Source organism: Phoca vitulina, unplaced genomic scaffold, assembly GCF_004348235.1.
Source record: "Phoca vitulina isolate PV1807 unplaced genomic scaffold, GSC_HSeal_1.0 scaffold3, whole genome shotgun sequence".
Taxonomy (NCBI): Eukaryota; Metazoa; Chordata; class Mammalia; order Carnivora; family Phocidae; genus Phoca; species Phoca vitulina.
Window position 1 is genome coordinate 66,262,312 of NW_022589706.1, and position 17,415 is coordinate 66,279,726.

The 17,415-nt window shown below is 41.6% G+C and overlaps 1 protein-coding gene across 6 annotated transcripts in view; it reads right to left on the reverse strand.

Annotated features, from left to right (window-relative positions):
* The window catches only part of ABCG2 (ATP binding cassette subfamily G member 2 (Junior blood group)), a 135,165-nt gene extending 119,428 nt beyond the window's left edge, over positions 1–15,737 (reverse strand). For 3 of the 6 annotated variants that reach the window (XM_032400782.1, XM_032400780.1, XM_032400777.1), the window contains exon 1: positions 15,066–15,734. The gene's annotated coding sequence lies outside the window, so the exon portion shown is untranslated. Of the gene's footprint in view, positions 1–15,065 lie in introns of all 6 variants that reach the window. The other 3 variants (XR_004298883.1, XM_032400786.1, XM_032400785.1) reach the window with 2 other exon arrangements.
* Positions 15,738–17,415: the final 1,678 nt, after the last annotated feature.

Below are 17,415 nucleotides of genomic sequence, written 5' to 3' on the forward strand. Positions count from 1 at the left end.
CAGCATTTCTCAACCTCTGTACTCCTGACATTTTGGCTTGGGTATTTCTTTGGTGTGGGGGGAGGGTTATCCTGTATGTTGTAGAATGTTCAGCAGTGCATCTAGTTTCTACCCACAACATGCCAGTAGCACACACATAACCTTTTCTACAGTTGTGACAAACAAAATGTTTCCTAAAAACATTACCAAATATCCTCTGGAGAGTAGGGTTACCAAATTTAGCAAATAAAAACACAGATTAAATTTGAATTTCAGATTCAAACTATTGCATGGGGTATATTTATACCAAAAAAAATTACTTGTTTCTTATCTGAAACTCAAATTTGACTGGGATCCCTATATGTTATTTGTCAACCCTAACCTAAGGGACAAAATCAGTTTTTGTAGAACTAAGCCAGAGCCTCTTTAAATGAGCTAAGAACTCATTATAACACTGATTCTTGAGGTCCACTTCCAGGGATTCTGACTTAGTGGGACTACGGTAATGTCTCTGAATTTTCATTTTTTTTTTTTTTAATTTTATTTATTTGAGAGAGAGAGAGAGAACGAGCACAGGGAAGGGGAGAGGAAGAGGGAGAAGCAGACTTCCCACTGAGCAGGGAGCCCGACATGGGGCTCCATCCCAGGACCCCAAGAGCAAGACCTGAGCTGAAGGCAGACGCTTAACCGACTGAGCCACCGAGGTGCCCCTGAATTTTCATTAAAAAAAATTTCTTTTTATATTTTATTTATTTACTTATTTGATAGAGAGAGAGAAAGAGAGCACAAGCAGGGGGAGTGACAGGCAGAGGGAGAGGGTGAAGCAGACTCTCCACTGAGCAGGAAGCCCAATATGGGGCTCAATCCCAGGACACTGGGATCATGACCTGAGCTGAAGGCAGATGCTTAACTGACTGAGCCACCCAGGCGCCCCTGAATTTTCATTTTTAATGAGTTTCTAAGTGAAGCAAATGGTCACTGGTCCTGGGAGACATCTTAAGTAGTATTGCCTCAAAGAGATTTGCTTGGTGACTATACACTAGGGGAAAGAAAATACCCAATGATTCTGGGAATTATTAGATACTGCTTCTGAAATGACATTGACTCCCAGGAACACAAAATGCCACCAAGTTCAAAAATTCAGAGTAGCAGCTTATGGAGATGAGCAGTTAGATGGAGTTTGGCCTAAGTTAGTCTAATAATGGGCCCCACATGGAGTAACAGCTATGATGGCAGAAAGCATCAGATAGAATCCCCTGGAACTGCCCTCCCACTCTCGCTTTCCTGTGTACCAAGACATTAACCAAAAAGTAACACCACATCCCTGAGAGAATTGCAGGGATTAATACCAACAACAGAGATGTATGATACTGTGATGGGGATTCCTCCAACCTTCCTAAGTAACTCACCTGTTTAGCTGGTACAAAAGTCAGATGGATCATACAGAATGACATTAGACTATTATGATTTTTTTAAAAGATTTTATTTATTTATTTTAGAGAAAGATAGAAAGCATGAGCAGGGGGAAGGGCAAAGGGAGAGGGGGAGAGAGAATCACAAGCAGACACTGCACTAAATGCGGAGCCCGATATGGGGCTCAATCCCAAGACCCTAAGATCATGACCTGAGCCAAAATCAAGAGACACTTAACCAAATGAACCACCCAGTTGCCCCAGATTATTATGATCTTAACCAGGTGGTGATTCCAATCTCAGCAGCCATTCAAGATGTATCTTTAGTGGAGACAATCAACACAGCACCTGGTACCTGTAGGCAACTCTTGACTTATCAAATGCTTTCTTTTCCTTTCTAATCGGTAAGGAAAATCAAACACAATTTGTACTTATTTACGTAGCAGTAACAACAGTATACATTTATGTTGATGTCCCAGGGCTTTGTCCTCTCTCCTTCCAACATAATTTAGTTGAGAGGAACCTTGGTTGTCTTGATATCCATCATGCCAATCCTGTATATTAATGTCATTATGCCAACTGGAGCTGGCAAGCAGAAGGAAACAAGTACCAAAAATACCTCATTTACATATTTGGGTGTCAAAGGGGGGGAGTTAAATCCTATAAAACTTAATAGGTCTACACCATCAGTGTTATTTGTAGAGGCTCCATCATCTGGGGAACGTTAGGATAGCTCTTCTAAAATAAGACACCAGTTGCTGTACCTTGCACTTCTCACCATGAAGGGAAAAAAAACCCAAAAACCCACCATACTTGCTTCTTTCAAATTAGGAGGCAGCGTATGCCTTTTTAGCATGCTGCTCCAAAGCATTCACTTGATAACTTCTAAAGCAACAATTTTTGAGTGGGACCAGATCCAAGAAAGGTGTCAGGGCTTCAAAAGAAGCTGTCCTGACACTTAGGCCCTATGACCTGACAGACCAAATGGTATTAGAAGTCTTCTGGTGCAGGGGCGCCTGGGTGGCTCAGTCATTAAGTGTCTGCCTTCGGCTCAGGTCATGGTCCCAGGGTCCTGGGATCGAGCCCCGCATCGGGCTCCCTGCTCTGAGGGAAGCCTGCTTCTCCCTCTCCCACTCCCCCTGCTTGTGTTCTCTCTCTCACTGTCTCTCTCTCTGTTAAATAAATAAATAAAATCTTTAAAAAAAAAAAAAAGAAGTCTTCTGGTGCAGAGAGAAATTATATATATATAGCTTGAGGCAGGTGCCAGTAGGACTGTCACAGCACAGACCTCTGGGCCTTTGGTAAGGCCGCACCCCCTCTGATGACAAATATTCTCCCCTTGAAAAGCAGCTCCTGGCTGGCAAGTGGCCCTAGTTTTTGAGACTGAACACATTACCCCACAGTACCAACTGGCTACACAACCTGAACTTCCCATCACGAACCACAAAGCTGCATGTACCCAGCAACATTTCCACTGCAATATGGAAGTAGTAGAGAGGAGACCAGGTCCGGCAGGACCAGAAGCACAAGGAATATCTACAACCAGTTAGTTCCAGCTACCAAGATGTCTTTTTCCACCACTTGTTTACATTTTCCTCAACTTATATGGGAGTCCTCTTAGGGAATTCCCAATGAGCATTTCACAGAAGAGAATGACGCATAGGTCTAGTCCTCAGATGGATCTAAACCTGATACTACACTGACAAGAGAGGATGTCCACCACACCACCACCCACTCGGGCATGACCACAGAAGACCAGGATGAAGGGAAATCCTGCCAGCAGACAGAACTTGGAAGGATATATCTGGTTGTTCATTTTATGGCATGAGGTACAAAGCCCTATACTTATTTATGGGCAGTGGCTGCTGGATTGGATGGCCATCGAGGAGCTAGGAAAGAACTAATTGAAAAATTGGTGACAAGATGGACTGTGTATGGACCTCTTGGAGCAAGAGAATATTTAATTGCCATGTATATTTCCAATAGAGAGTATCCATTATGGTGGAGGCTGTCAAAAATCAGATGATCAAGAGGATCTATTCTGCAAATGTAAGGAAGCCTTCTCCAGGCATCCCACCCAGTTCTTGCTCAACACATCCACACACAACACGGCCAGAGCAGCGTAGAGGGAAGTGTGAGCTAATAACATGGTTTTCACCTCCCCAAGACTGTTCTGCCTATAACTACTGCTGAGCGCCCAATCTGCCAACAGCAGAAGCCAATACTAAGGCACTGATATGGCACCACTGTCCAGGGTGACAGGTGGCTACTGAGTGGCAGTTGATAATGATGAACTCATCCCATCATAAAGGGAACCATTCTTTATGCTCTCAGGGATAGCTGCATATTCTGGGTAAAAATGTGCTTTCTCTGCCTGCAAAGCTTCTGCCAACACTATTATCATAAAGTTACAGAATGTCTCATCCATTGCCATGGTATCCTACATAACTGTCCCTGACCATAGACATATGTTATGAACAAACAGGTTTAGAAATGAGCTCATGCTTTCAAAGTCCACCACATACTTCCAACTTACAGAAGCAGCTGGCTTGACAGAACAGTGATCTGGCCTATTGAAGGTTCAATTATAGTGCCAGCCAGGACACCATGTAATGCTAGGATGTTGTCCTACAGCTCAGGATGTATGCCATAAACCAGCAGCCTATATTGCACAGAGCCAGAGTTCATGGGGGTGGGGACCATGGAAAGGAACGGTTCCTCCAACCACACTGGCCTCCTAGGTGTTTCACTGACATGCTAGACATTCTCCTGCCTCCATTTCCTCTACATAAATGCTTTTCTCCACTCTACTTAAAGTTGCAAAACCTGGGGCGCCTAGGTGGCTCAGTTGGTTAAGCATCTGACTCTTGATTTCAGCTCAGGTCATGGTCTCGGGGTCATGAGATCAAGCCCGGCTTTGGGCACCACACTGAGTGTGGAGCCTGCTGAAGATTCTCTCTCTCCAGGGTGCCTGGGTGGCTCAGTTAAGTGTCTGCCTTCGGCTCAGGTCATGATCTCGGGGTCCTGGAATTGAGCCCCGAGTTGGGCTCCCTGCTCAGCAGAGAGTCTGCTTCTCCCTCGCTCTCTGCCCTTCCCCCCGCCTCGTGCGCGCTCTCTCTCTCAAATAAATAAATAAAAATTTTTTTAAAAGATTATCTCTCCCTCTGCCCCTCCCTCACTGCTTGCATGTGCACATGTGTGCTCTCAATAAATAAATAAATAAAATTGTGAAACTTCCCTTTGCCTTCCTAATTACCCCTTCTCTTACTATGCTTTTCTCTCCAGCCTTCTCACCTTCTAACATACTATATTATTTGGTTATTGTTTTTATCTGTGTTCCCCCACTAGCAGGTTCTACCTTATTCACTGTTCTATCCTTGATGCCTAGGACAGTGCCTGAAACATAATAGGTGCTCAACAAATATTTCTAAATTGGCTTGAATGGGTATCATGAAAGTTCTTGGGGAATAGTAAACAAATATCTCCAGTCTATTATCTTCCCATCAGGGATTGGTTGGCAAGCTTTTTCTGTAAAAGGCTAGAGAGTAAATACTTTAGGACTGTGGGCCATGCAGTTGCTGTAGCACCCACTCCATTCTGGTATCGTAGCATAAAAGCCACCGTCGGCAGTAAGTACACGAACGGGTGATACACGGAGAGGGAGGAAAGGAATTGCTCACGTCCTGGGAATTGGGAGGCTGAGAAAGGAGTTCATATGGAAATATTTTATACGAGTGTGTTTGATTCATTTCTTCCTCATGCCCTCTCACTCCACCATCACAGCTAATATTATGGAAGTTACACTTTCCCTTGGCTTTGACTTTGGAGTATTGTGTATTTACAACTGCCACAGAATACACTTACTCATACAACCTCCAGGTGGAGCCCTTTCTCTTTTCTCATTAAGCTGTTTTTATTACAGTTGACCCTTGAAGAACTCCAGAGCTGGGGGTCCCAGTGCTGTCCAAAATCCAACTTTTGACTCCCTAAAAACTTAACTACTAATAGCCTACTGTTGACCAGAAGCTTACAAGAAACAGTCGAGTAACACATATTTCATACATATATACATACTGTATACTGTATTCTTAGAATAAAGTGCACTAAAGAAAATGTTATGAAAACCATAAGGAAGAGATAATACATTTATAGCACTGTACTGTTATTGATACTGTAAGTTTACATTGTCTGATTACAAGATCATATCTCAGTGCCTACATCAATATGGTCTTTTCAAGTTCTTACTTAAATTCCAGTTAGTTAGCATACAGTGTAATATTAGTTTCAGATGTACAATACAGTGATTCAGCACTTCCGTACAGCACCCAGTGCTCATCACAAGTACTCTCCTTCATCCCCATCACCCATTTAACCCCTGCCCCCTACCCACCTCCCCTCTGGTAACCATCATTTTGTTCTCTATAGTTAAGAATCTGTTTCTTGGTTTGTCTCTCTCTCTTTTCCCCATTGCTCATTTGTTTTGTTTCTTAAATTCCACATACGAGTGAAGTCATATTGTATTTGTCTTTCTCTGACTGACTTATTTCACTTAGTATTATACTCTCTAGCTCCATCCACATCGTTTTAAATGGCAAGAGTTCATTCTTTTTGATGGCTGAGTAATATTCCATATATATATATACCACATCTTCTTTATCCATTCATCAGTCGATGGATATTTGTGCTCTTTCTATAATTTGGCTATCATTGACAATGCTGCTATAAACATCAGGGTACATGTATCCCTTCAAATCAGTAATTTTGTATCCTTTGGGTAAATATCTAGTAGTGCAATTGCTGGGTCATAGGGTAGTTCTATTTTTACCTTTTTGAGGAACCTCCATAACCTTTTCCAGAGTGGCTGCACCTCAATATTGTCTTATATGAAACAAAACACTATAGATGTTCTATGTATTACTAAAACTAGACTTGAAAAATGAAAAGATAGGGGCACCTGGGTGGCTCAGTCGGTTGAACATCTGCCTTCAGCTCAGGTCATGATCCCAGGGTCCTGGGATCGAGCCCCACATCGGGCTCCCTGTTCAGCAAGGAGTCTGCTTCTCCCTCTGCCTCTCCCCCAGCTTGTGTTCTCTCTCTTACTCTCTCTCTCTCAAAAAAATAAATAAAATCTTTAAAAAAAAGAGAGAAAAAGAAAAAGAAAACTACCACAATATAAAATTTACATTAAATATCACTCACTTTATGCCTGTGTAAGGATAGGCCACCCACTTCCATACAATTCTTGCACACAATGTTCTACACAATGAATACTCAGGCAGTGATGCTGATAATGACACAAGGTCTCAGTACAGCTCTTGTACAGTCATTAGATTTTCACACAAAGACCCTTGCACACATACACAACAGCTGTTCATTAACTGCACGGCATGATGACTATTTACTATTCCTTAAGTGGAAGTGAACCATCACAGAGGTCTTCCTTGTCATCTTCATGTTGAGTAGACTGAGGAGGAAGAAGGGGAGGGGTTGGTCTTGCTGTCTCAGGGGCAGCAGAGGTGGAGGAGGTGGAAGGGGAGGCAGGAGAGGCCGGCACACTTGGTGTCACTTTACAGAAATACATGTAATTTCTGTCTCACTTTTTTCTTTCTCTACATATGTTTCTTCTTTTTTTTTTTAAAGATTTTATTTATTTATTTGAGAGAGAGAGAGCATGAGAGAGGGGAGGTCAGAGGGAGAAGCAGACTCCCTGCTGAGCAGGGAGCCCGATGCGGGACTCGATCCCGGGACTCCAGGATCATGACCTGAGCCGGAGGCAGTCGCCCAACCAACTGAGCCACCCAGGCGCCCTCTACATATGTTTCTAAACAGTACCAGTCCTTCTACCATTTGCTTTTGTTTCAGTGTCCATGTTGTAAAAGAACTCAAAAGCAGGGGCGCCTGGGTGGCTCAGTCGTTAAGCGTCTTCCTTCGGCTCAGGTCATGATCCCAGGGTCCTTGGATCGAGCCCCGCACTGGGTTCCCTGCTCCACGGGAAGCCTGCTTCTCCCTTTCCCTCTCCCCCTGCTTGTGTTCCCTCTCTCGCTGTGTCTCTCTCTGTCAAATAAATAAATAAAATCTTTAAAAAACAAAACAAAAGCAGTCTTGAATAATCAGAACCCTTCTGCCAGATCGTCTGTCAGTTTGTCTTCTGGCACTGCTTCTTCATCTTCCTCTTCATTGTCTGGCACTGATTTGGAAGCACTCATCTCCATCAGGTCAGCTTCTGTTAATTCGTCTGGTGTGGTGTCTATTAGCTCTTAAATTTCTCCAAGATCCATATCTTGAAACCCTTCACCACAACCACCCTCCACTTTTTTTTTTTTTCCATATCAACAATCTCGTTCATGATTTCCTTGATTGGCTCTGTTGTAAATCCTGTGAAGTCATGCACAACATCCAGGCACAGTTTTTCCAGCAGGAATGTATTGTTTGGGGCTTGATGGCTTTCATGGCTTTTTCTATAACAACAATAGCATCTCCAATGGTGTGATTCTTCCAGACTTTCATGATGTCCTCTCTATTGCAGTTCTCTTTCATAGTGTTGACAATCCTTTCCTTAAAGTACTGTGTGTAATGAGCCTTAAAGGTCCTTACGACCCCATGAGCTAAAGGTTGAATTAGACACATTGTGTTTGAGGGCAAGTAGACCACTTCAACACCTTTGGTGTTGAACTCATGGGGTCCTGGGTGGACAGGGGCATTGTCCAAAATCAAGAGAATGTTAAAAGGCAGTCCCTTACTGGCAAGGTACTTCCTGACTTCAGAAACAAAGCTTTGATGGAACCAATCCAGAAAAAGCATTCTCCCTGTCCAGGTTCTCTTGCTGTACAACCAGAACAGTGGCAGCTGGTGTTTATCTTTCCCCTTCACAGCTCAGGGGTTAGCAGCTTTATAGATAAGGCAGTCCAGATCATAAACCCAACTGCATTTGCACAAAATGGCAGAGTTAGCCTATCCCTTCCTGCCTTAAATCCTGGTGCTTGCTTTTCTTCCTCACTAATAAATGTCCTTTGTGACACTTTTTTTTCCAGAATAGGGCACTTTGGTCTCCATTAAAAACCTGTTAAGGCAGATATCCTTTCTCCTCAATGATTTTCTTAATGGGTCTGAGAACTTATCTGGCTGCCTCTTTGTTGGCAGAAGCTACTTCTCCTATTGACATTTTTTAAGCCAAAGTTCTTGCTAAAATTATCAAACCATCCTTTGCTGGCATTAAGTTCTCCAGCTTTAGATCTCTCATCTTCTTTTTGCTTTAAATTGTCATATAATGACCTCACTTTTTCTAGAATATAGGTATGCCTTTCTTATACTAATCCTGTACCCAAATAAAAGCTGCATTTTCAATATGAGATAAAGAGGTATTTTGCAAAAAAGTGCAAAGTTTTCACCCCCATTGGTGTAGCTACAGTGACAGTTTCAGAAATTTCCTTTCCTTTTCTTTTTTTTTTTAATGCTCCATATGCTGGATTCATTTAACTTGAAATGGCAGGCAACCACACTGCAGACCTCAATCTACAGTACATATCAAGCAACTCAACTTTTTCTTATAATGTCATGACTTTCCTCTGTTTCTTGCAAGCACTTTGAGCATCACTAGTGGCACTTCCTATGGGTCCCATGGTGTTATTCAAGGTTTATAGTGTTGTACCAAGCATGGTGAAAAATATGGGAGAACTGAGAGAGAACACATTTTACTGTGATACACAATAACCTGGAGAGACAAACGGGTCATACAGAGATTATTATTGTAACACGGCGTTTTAAGTGGATCCTGGCAACACTTGAGCTCACCATCATAGCTAGGAGGGGTGGCTACAAAATTCTTGCAGTGTATAGTATGTATTACAGTTAATTTGATGTAGTTATGATTTAATACTGCATGTTTGCATTTGTTTACATTTCTCTTGACCACAAATGGTACCATGTACGGTCTATGTCCGTGCACATACTTTTTTTTTTTTTTTTTTTTCTTTATTTGAGAGAGAGACTTGGGGGGGTAGGGGCAGAGGGACAGGAGGAGAGGGAGTCTCAAGCAGACTCCATGCTGAGTGCGGGGCTGGACACAGGGCTCAATCTCTGACCCTGAGACCACCACCTGAGCCAAAACCAAGAGTCGGATGCTTACCCAACTGAGCCACCCAGGCACCCCTGTGCACATACACTTTGATAAATTTTAACTTTTTATAATAGATTTGTGTATATTTTATGGTAGTAAATGACAAAGTAGTACCTACATGTATTTTATGCATTCATGACATATCTAACTTCTTAATTTTCTTGATATATCTAGGCTATCAGTTCATCTGTGAGTTTTTTTAAATTGTTGCAAATCTCCAAAAAATTTTCCAATATATTTATTGGAAAAATCCATGTATTAGTGGACACACACAGTTCAAACCCATGTTGTTCAAGGGTCAACTGTAGTTTAGTCCGCAAGTATTTACTGAGCATCTACCATGTGCCAAGAAGTAAGTGTTAGGATATAGCTTTGAATTAGACAAAGACTCTCTCCTCAGGAAGCTTACATTCTAATGAAGACAGATGATAGATAGATGATAGATAGATGATAGATAGATAGATAGATAGATAGATAGATAGATAGATATACGATCATTTCAGAAAGTGATATGTCAAATAAAGAAGTTACATAGAGTCATGGGAGCCTTCCTTAAGGAAATATCATTTGAGCCGAAAACTGAAGAATAAGAACCAGCCATGCAAAGACCTGTTTGTTTTTCCTTTCACTGTGGTAAAATATCTATAACATAAAATTTACCATTTTTGAGTAGATTTATTGAGTAGAGTTGTGCAACCACCACCACCACCCACCTCCAGAACTTTTTCATTTCCACAAACTGAAACTCTGTACCCGCTAAACAATCACTCCTCACCACCCCCACCCCACTGGCAACCACTATTCCACTTTCTGTTTCTATGAATTTGACTCCTGTAGGTACCTCATTTAAGTGTATTTGGTATACAGTATTTGTCCTTTGATGACTAGCATATTTCACTTAGCATAATGTCATCAAGGTTCATCCATGTGTCAGAATTTTTAAAACGAATATTCCAATATAAACATATACCACATTTTGTGGTGTTCTTCTATTGATAGACACTTGAATTACTTTCATCTTTTGGCTACTGTGAACAATGCTGATATGAATACAAGTGTACAAATCTCTATTTGAGTGCCTGTAAATACCCGGAAGTGGAATTGCTGGATCAGATGGTAACACCATGTTTAATCTTTTGAGGAACCGCCAAACTACTTTCCATAACAGCTACACCACTTTACATTCCTACCAGCAAAGCACGAAGGTCCCAGTTTACATCAATGCCAACTCTTGTTATTTTCCTTTTTTTTTCTTATTATGGTCATCCTAGTGAGTATGAAGTGGTATCTCATTATGATTTTGATTTATATTTCCCTCATGATTAGTGATGTTAAGCATCTTTTCATATACTTATTGCCCATTTTTATATCATCTTGGGAAAAATGTCTATTCAAGTCCTTTGGCCTTTTATAATTGGGTTGTTTGGCCTTTGTTGTTGAGCTGTAGGAATTCTTTATATATTCTAGATATTAACTCCTTATCAGATATAAGATTTGCAAATATTTTCTGCCATTCTGTGCGTTGTCTTTTCACTTTCTTAATAAATGTCCTTTGAGACATGCAAATTTTTAATTTTGAAGAAGTTCAATGTATCTAGTTTTCCTTTTGTTGCCTGTGATTTTGGTGCTATATCTGAGAAATCACTGCCAAATTCAATGTCATGAGGCTTTTCCCCTATGTTTTCATCTAAGAGTTTTATACTTTTAGCTGTTGTGTTTAGGTCTTTGGTTCATTTTGACTTAATTTTTGTATATGGTATAAGATAAAGGTCTTGGCACCCTTGTCAAAAATCATTTGACCACATACATGAGAGTTAATTTGGCAGCTCTCTATTCTATTTCATTGGTCTCTATGTTTTTCTTTATGCCATTACCACAGTTTCTTGATTACTATAATTTCATTGAGGTTAGAGTTTTAAATCAGAGGTCACAGCAATTTCGAAGATCTAGAGTAGGGATCAGCAAACTTTTTCTGTAAAGGGCCAAATAGTAAATATCTGGGGCTTCACGGGCCATGTGCTCTCTGTCACAATTACTCCACCCTGCTATTATGGCACTAAAGTAGCCATAAACAATACATAATCAAATGGTTGTGGCTGTGTCCCAATAAAACTTTATCTTAATTGGTAACAGGACAGATTTGCCCCAAAGGCAGTATTTTGACACTCTTTGGACTAGAGGTCACAGTTGTGCATTTTCAAAGGCTTGAAGGAAGGCCAGTGTGACCAAAATAAAGGTGAGAGAGGAGGGAGCTGAGGTTGGAGAGGTAAGTAAGGGCCAGATGACAGAAACTTGTAGACCACAAGGGGGATTTGATTTATTCTCTCTCACTCATTCACTCACCAAACATCCATCAGGGACCTACCAGGAGCTAGGGGCTGGGGCTACAAGGCTCAGTCCTCAGCCTCCCTGGAGCTGTGATACAGAGAAGAGGTGTAAGCTAAGGAGTTTTAATACAGATCATATTTCCTGCATCATGACATATGCTCTACTCCCTCACTTGAACCATGGGAGCTGCTCTGAGCTTTACCCTACTCTTAGTTCAAGCCTTTATTAATTGTCTCCAAGATGAGTGCAACTGTCTAGTCAAAAAGATTCTGCCTATAGCCTCACCTTCTTCCAAACTAGCCCCCACACTGCAGCAAGAAAATTCCTAAAATGTAATTGTGATTATACTCCCCAGCTTCAAACTATCACTATATCACTGTTAAGTCCAAACCCTTGGGACCCTGAGTGACCAGACCCTTGCCAACTTCTCAGCATCATCTGCTCTCTCTCCTCTTGGTGGGAAGTGCTAGCTGACGACCTGGGCCATCGACTCACACAAACCCACATAAGAGCATGTTTGACTCATGATTAAGCCCTGCGTAACACCTACATCAAAGAAGGGTATTTGCTATCTGGGTGAATTCTTGTTGTTCGTGTTTCTATTATAAAATATAATTATGAATTGAGCAAGACCTAGTAATAAAAGAGCAAACACATACAGAGATAGCCCGGCACATGTAAATGTAATGTAAATTACAAGTGTAAATGCAAATTCTAAGCCTGGGACCTGACCCACTGAATCAGAATCTCTGGAGGTGGGGCTCAGGAATCTGAGTTTTAGCAAGCTCCCCGGGGTGATTTTTAAGCATGATAAAGTTTGAGACCCACTGCTCTAAAACATTTATTCCTGCAGAGTAAAGGCCTTAATGGAGGCAAAGCTTAAGACAAGCATGAGAATAATTTTGACAAAGTAGAAATAGAATAATTTTTAACATACAAAGTTTTTGAAGTATGACATAAAAAGAAAACAGACCTAGTACAGAACACTATATGTTGCGAAAGGTCCTGAGAGGATGAAGAAACTACAGGATAAACCTGACCTGGGAGCAATCGGGCTGGGGTTCAAATCCAGAACTCCCACTAACCAACTCTGTGCCTTGTAAGAAATTGCTTAACCAGAGTCTCAATTTCTTCACTAACAGGTTAGAATAATAAGCCCCTTGACCTGCACCCTGTGATGGTTGTGAAAATCATGTGGGATAACGTATTCGATGATGCTTTGTATGGAAGGATAACATGGTGATCAGGTTTCTTTTCCTGCTGTAACTCCTTACAACAGAATATATGCATCTTCCCTTCTACACAGGAAATGGATAGGATTTTGAGTCTTGCAGTGACTCAAGAGATTTCTCTTTAGTGTAGGTTGCAAGAGATACACAGCTGGAATGAGAGGTTGCTCTGGGCTTGATAAGAGAGAACAGAGGAAAGTGGCCTCACCTGAGAAAATGGTGCCAGAGCTTTGGCAGATGGTGGTAGGAATACCATTAATATCCCTGAACTCATCTGTGGCTTTACCATTTCTCCCCCCAGAAAAGTTTAATTAAAACCTATAACAGGGGCGCCTGGGTAGCTCAGTCGTTAAGTGTCTGCCTTCGGCTCAGGTCATGATCCTAGGGTCCTGGGATCGAGCCCCGCATCAGGCTCCCAGCTCAGCGGGAAGCCTGCTTCTCCCACTCCCCCTGCTTGTGTTCTCTCTCTGGCTGTGTGTCTCTCTCTCTCTGTCAAATAAATAAAATCTTAAAAAAAAAAAAAAAACAACCTTTATAAGAAAAAAGAAAAAACCTATTAACAGCTTTGGCCAATGTTCAGTCCCGGACATTCTTACTGCCTAGCAGTTGCTGTTGTGTGGGCCGTTTACAACAACTTCTGTGCTGATTGGTCAAGGTTTGTGCCACACAGGTTGTTAAACTTTTAAGTAACACCTCTGGTGATACCCCATGATAGAAAGGAATGTTATTTGAAGCTTATTTCAAACAGAAGCAATTCTCCTCCCTCTGGGATGGTTTAATGGGTTCCTACTGTGCTTCACCAGGCCTGCGCATTCCCTGGACCTTTGACCCCAGTGCATACTCTTCAACTTAATGACAGATAGTTTCAGCATGTTCATTCATCACCAACAACACAATTTATAATTTATTCTGTTTCAAGCATATTTCTCCAGCTGACGAAGCTATGAGCCACTATTCTGGAAGGATTCCCATGCGTGTGTGGGTAAGAATTCTATTTCTATGCTGGGGTTTCTTTCATTCATTTCACGAAGCAAGGACATCCCAGGCCACCACACTCTTTTCTTTCCCCCTTTTTTCCCATTGCTATTTTCTCCCCTCAACTACAGACAGAATAGGTAGACTTCCTGTCTATTCATTTTTTTCCTCTTAGCTTGTCTCTTTTGGATTAAAAGCAACTTTCAGATAAATGTGAATCATTTAAGAGAGGGAGCTACTCCCAGGCGAGTTTAAAGGCCTCTCCTAAGAAAAGAAAACATGGTAATTATATTCCTTACTTGAACTGACGTTCAACCACGTAATAGATTCATATGCCTTACAATCTTTATACCTTGAAATGGTAGGTGGAAGACACCAGTTATTTTTTGAGCATGCATAATCTTTAAATTGAAACCAAAATGTTTAAAGTGACGACTAGCTCTATCAGTTGAGGTGTGATATGACAATCCCCTAAATTGCAAAAATTAAAAAAAGATTTCTGGCTTTGCTCAAAGTGACCCCATGCAGTATAAGGAGTGGCCCAACATTCTCTCTCACTTGGGGTGACTTGGCTTCCCACATCTAGGAACAGTTGAACAGAAACCCCAAATTTTAGATAGTCCGTTAAGCAGATACAACCAGGGCAGGGATGGTGACTGATTTTCTTTTCGGGTGCTCTTCATAAATCACAGACTTGGTTAATACCTTCATTCCACCAGCATCCCCCAATCCTTTTCCCCCAAAGCAAAAAAAATTCTAGAGGATTGAAGCCCTTGTTACTCAAGGCATGGTTCACGGACCAGCAGATCTGAGGCTGCCTGCAAGCCTGTCAGAAATGCAGAGTCTCAGGCCCAAACCAGACCCACGGCATTCTGCTACCTTTTTAACTAAATGTCCAAGTGATTCATATTCACATTAAAGGATGATTAGTACTGGTTTAACTGACACATTTGTTAAAGAGCATACCAAAAAAGAATCAAGATTCTCTACTCAGAACACTTGAAAAAATAAAAACAGACAACTCACTTCAATTACGACGGGTGATGCTGGAAGGAAAGAGCCCCCAGCCTTGGCAAGAGGCAGGGTGATGCGGAGACTTCTATCCTTGTAGGTTTTCCTTTAGAGACTTCAGCCCCAGAACCATGTCCCTTAAAGTTCCACGAGCTTCCTTTTGCCGGCCCACGGGGGCAAGAGAAAGAATCAGAGAGGAAATGCAGCCCCTCAGCGAGGTCCTGCAACGACCAGAAAGACCGAGGCTTTCCAAAGAAACTAGCCTTGAGGAAACGGCCACGGGGAAATGAACAGTTCTCATACCTCCCTGAGATCCTTTCTTCTGCCCCATGAGCCGGGCATTACCCACATTTCCTTCTCAACCACTGAGATTCAAACCGACGACCTAATGCCTCCAATCCGCCTGGGATCCTTTTCCGGCGTTCCCGGCAAGGGGATGGGAAAGGGAGAAAAAGGCACGCGTCAGAGAGATATTTTTATCTTTCTCTTTGTGCAACAGAATCCTGATGACAGCATCTCCCGACACTAGCAACAACTTGAGGAAAGATCAAAACCAATCCTAGCAAATAGTTCTGCTCTGTGTAAACTTCCTGTCCTTCGCTAGCTCTGACGAAATCGGGGGTCTCCTCTCATAGGCCCTGCCTTCTGGCAAAAAAAAGTGCCAGCAGGAAGAGAACACATTTGAAAGGAAGTGAAAGAAACCAAAGCAAAGACAGCATTAGGTTTCAGGGCAAAGACCCACCAGAGACTGGAAGAGGAGAGAGCAGCTATATTTAAAACATGCTAGTCTTCTAATGTTAGCTTTTCTAACCCAGAAATACAATAGGAAGGTAAGACCGTACTAAATAGGCATTTCATATTCTGAAAACATGATGATGTCAAGTGAAATAATAGGACAATAATAGGGTAAAAAATTATTTATGTGATATTACTGTGATCCTGTGTGATCATTTTCCTAGTTGTTGCACAGTTGACCATTTTGCTGTGATGTAAGCATATGGGCAATGCAAGGTACCTGTATCTTGCCTGGAATGTAATTAAGCAAGGCATGTGTGCATTCTACTAGTAGTGCAATTATCTGTATTAAGCAAAGCCTAAAGGTAAAATGTTACAAACTTCCTAATCAATGGTATATTTATTTATTTATTTAAAGAGTTTGTTTATTTATTTATTTATTTCACAGAAAGAGAGAGCACAAGGAGGGGGAGTGGCAGGCAGAGGGAGAAGGAGAAGCAGGCTCCCAGCTGAGCAGGGAGCCTGATGCGGGGCTTGATCCCAGGACCGTGGGACCATGACCTGAGCCGAAGGCAGACGCTTAACCAGCTGAGCCACCCAGGCATCCCTCAATGGTACATTTAAATCCATAGAGATGCAGAAGTTTTATTCACCCAGTTACCTTATCCCCCTACCTCCCTCCCCTCCAACAACCCTCAGTTTATTTCCTATGATTAAGAATCTCTTATGGTTTGTCTCCCTCTCTGGTTCCATCTTGTTTTATTTTTTCCTCTCTTCCCCTATGATCCTCTGTTTTGTTTCTTAAATTCCACATATGAATGAGATCATATGATAATTGTCTTTCTCTGATCGACTTATTTTGCTTAGCATAATACCCTCTAGTTCCATTTTGCCATTTCCAAGGTTTATTCTAAACCAAATAGAGCTAACTTCACAAATACAATTTTAAGGATAATTAAGACATATATTAAAAATAAATAACCACAATTCTAAGAATCAGCTAGATACTGTTGGGGAAAAGAAGGAATGTATGACACAGTACCTGCCCTCCACGGGTTGGGTAGACAAGACTAACATACATGACCCAACAGGAGGTCTGGCTGAATACCATATTAGTTCAGGCAGTAGGTAGGGGGAGAAAGGAGAACCCAGCATAGATTATAGATCATGGATCCTCACTTCCTACTGATGTAGACCTATTGCCGACTTGGCTAAGATGACCCAGTGAACACGTAGCAAGGTTCAGAGTAATTGGGCTCAAGCTCTCATGATTCCCCTGTATTCCAGAACAATAAACATTAGATAAATCTTTGCTTGAGAAGTAACTAAAGCCTCTCTTCCACTGAGGCAAATCTAAGGAAACACATATTGCTTTTCTGACAGAAGGTTACACAAACTTTAACTTTCAAATTTTCTCCCATGTTTCATGTAATGTAATTTTATGTTGTTAAATATAATATTAAGACAATAGTAATGCAGTAAAAAAAAAAAGAAAGAAAAGAAGGAAGGAGGGAAGGAAGGAAGGTAGCAAGGAAGAGAGAGGTCAAAAGAGGAAAGTAGGAAAGGAGCAATGAAATTAGAATCTAAATGTTTACCAGTAAGGATATGGTTAAATAAAATGTAGCACAGG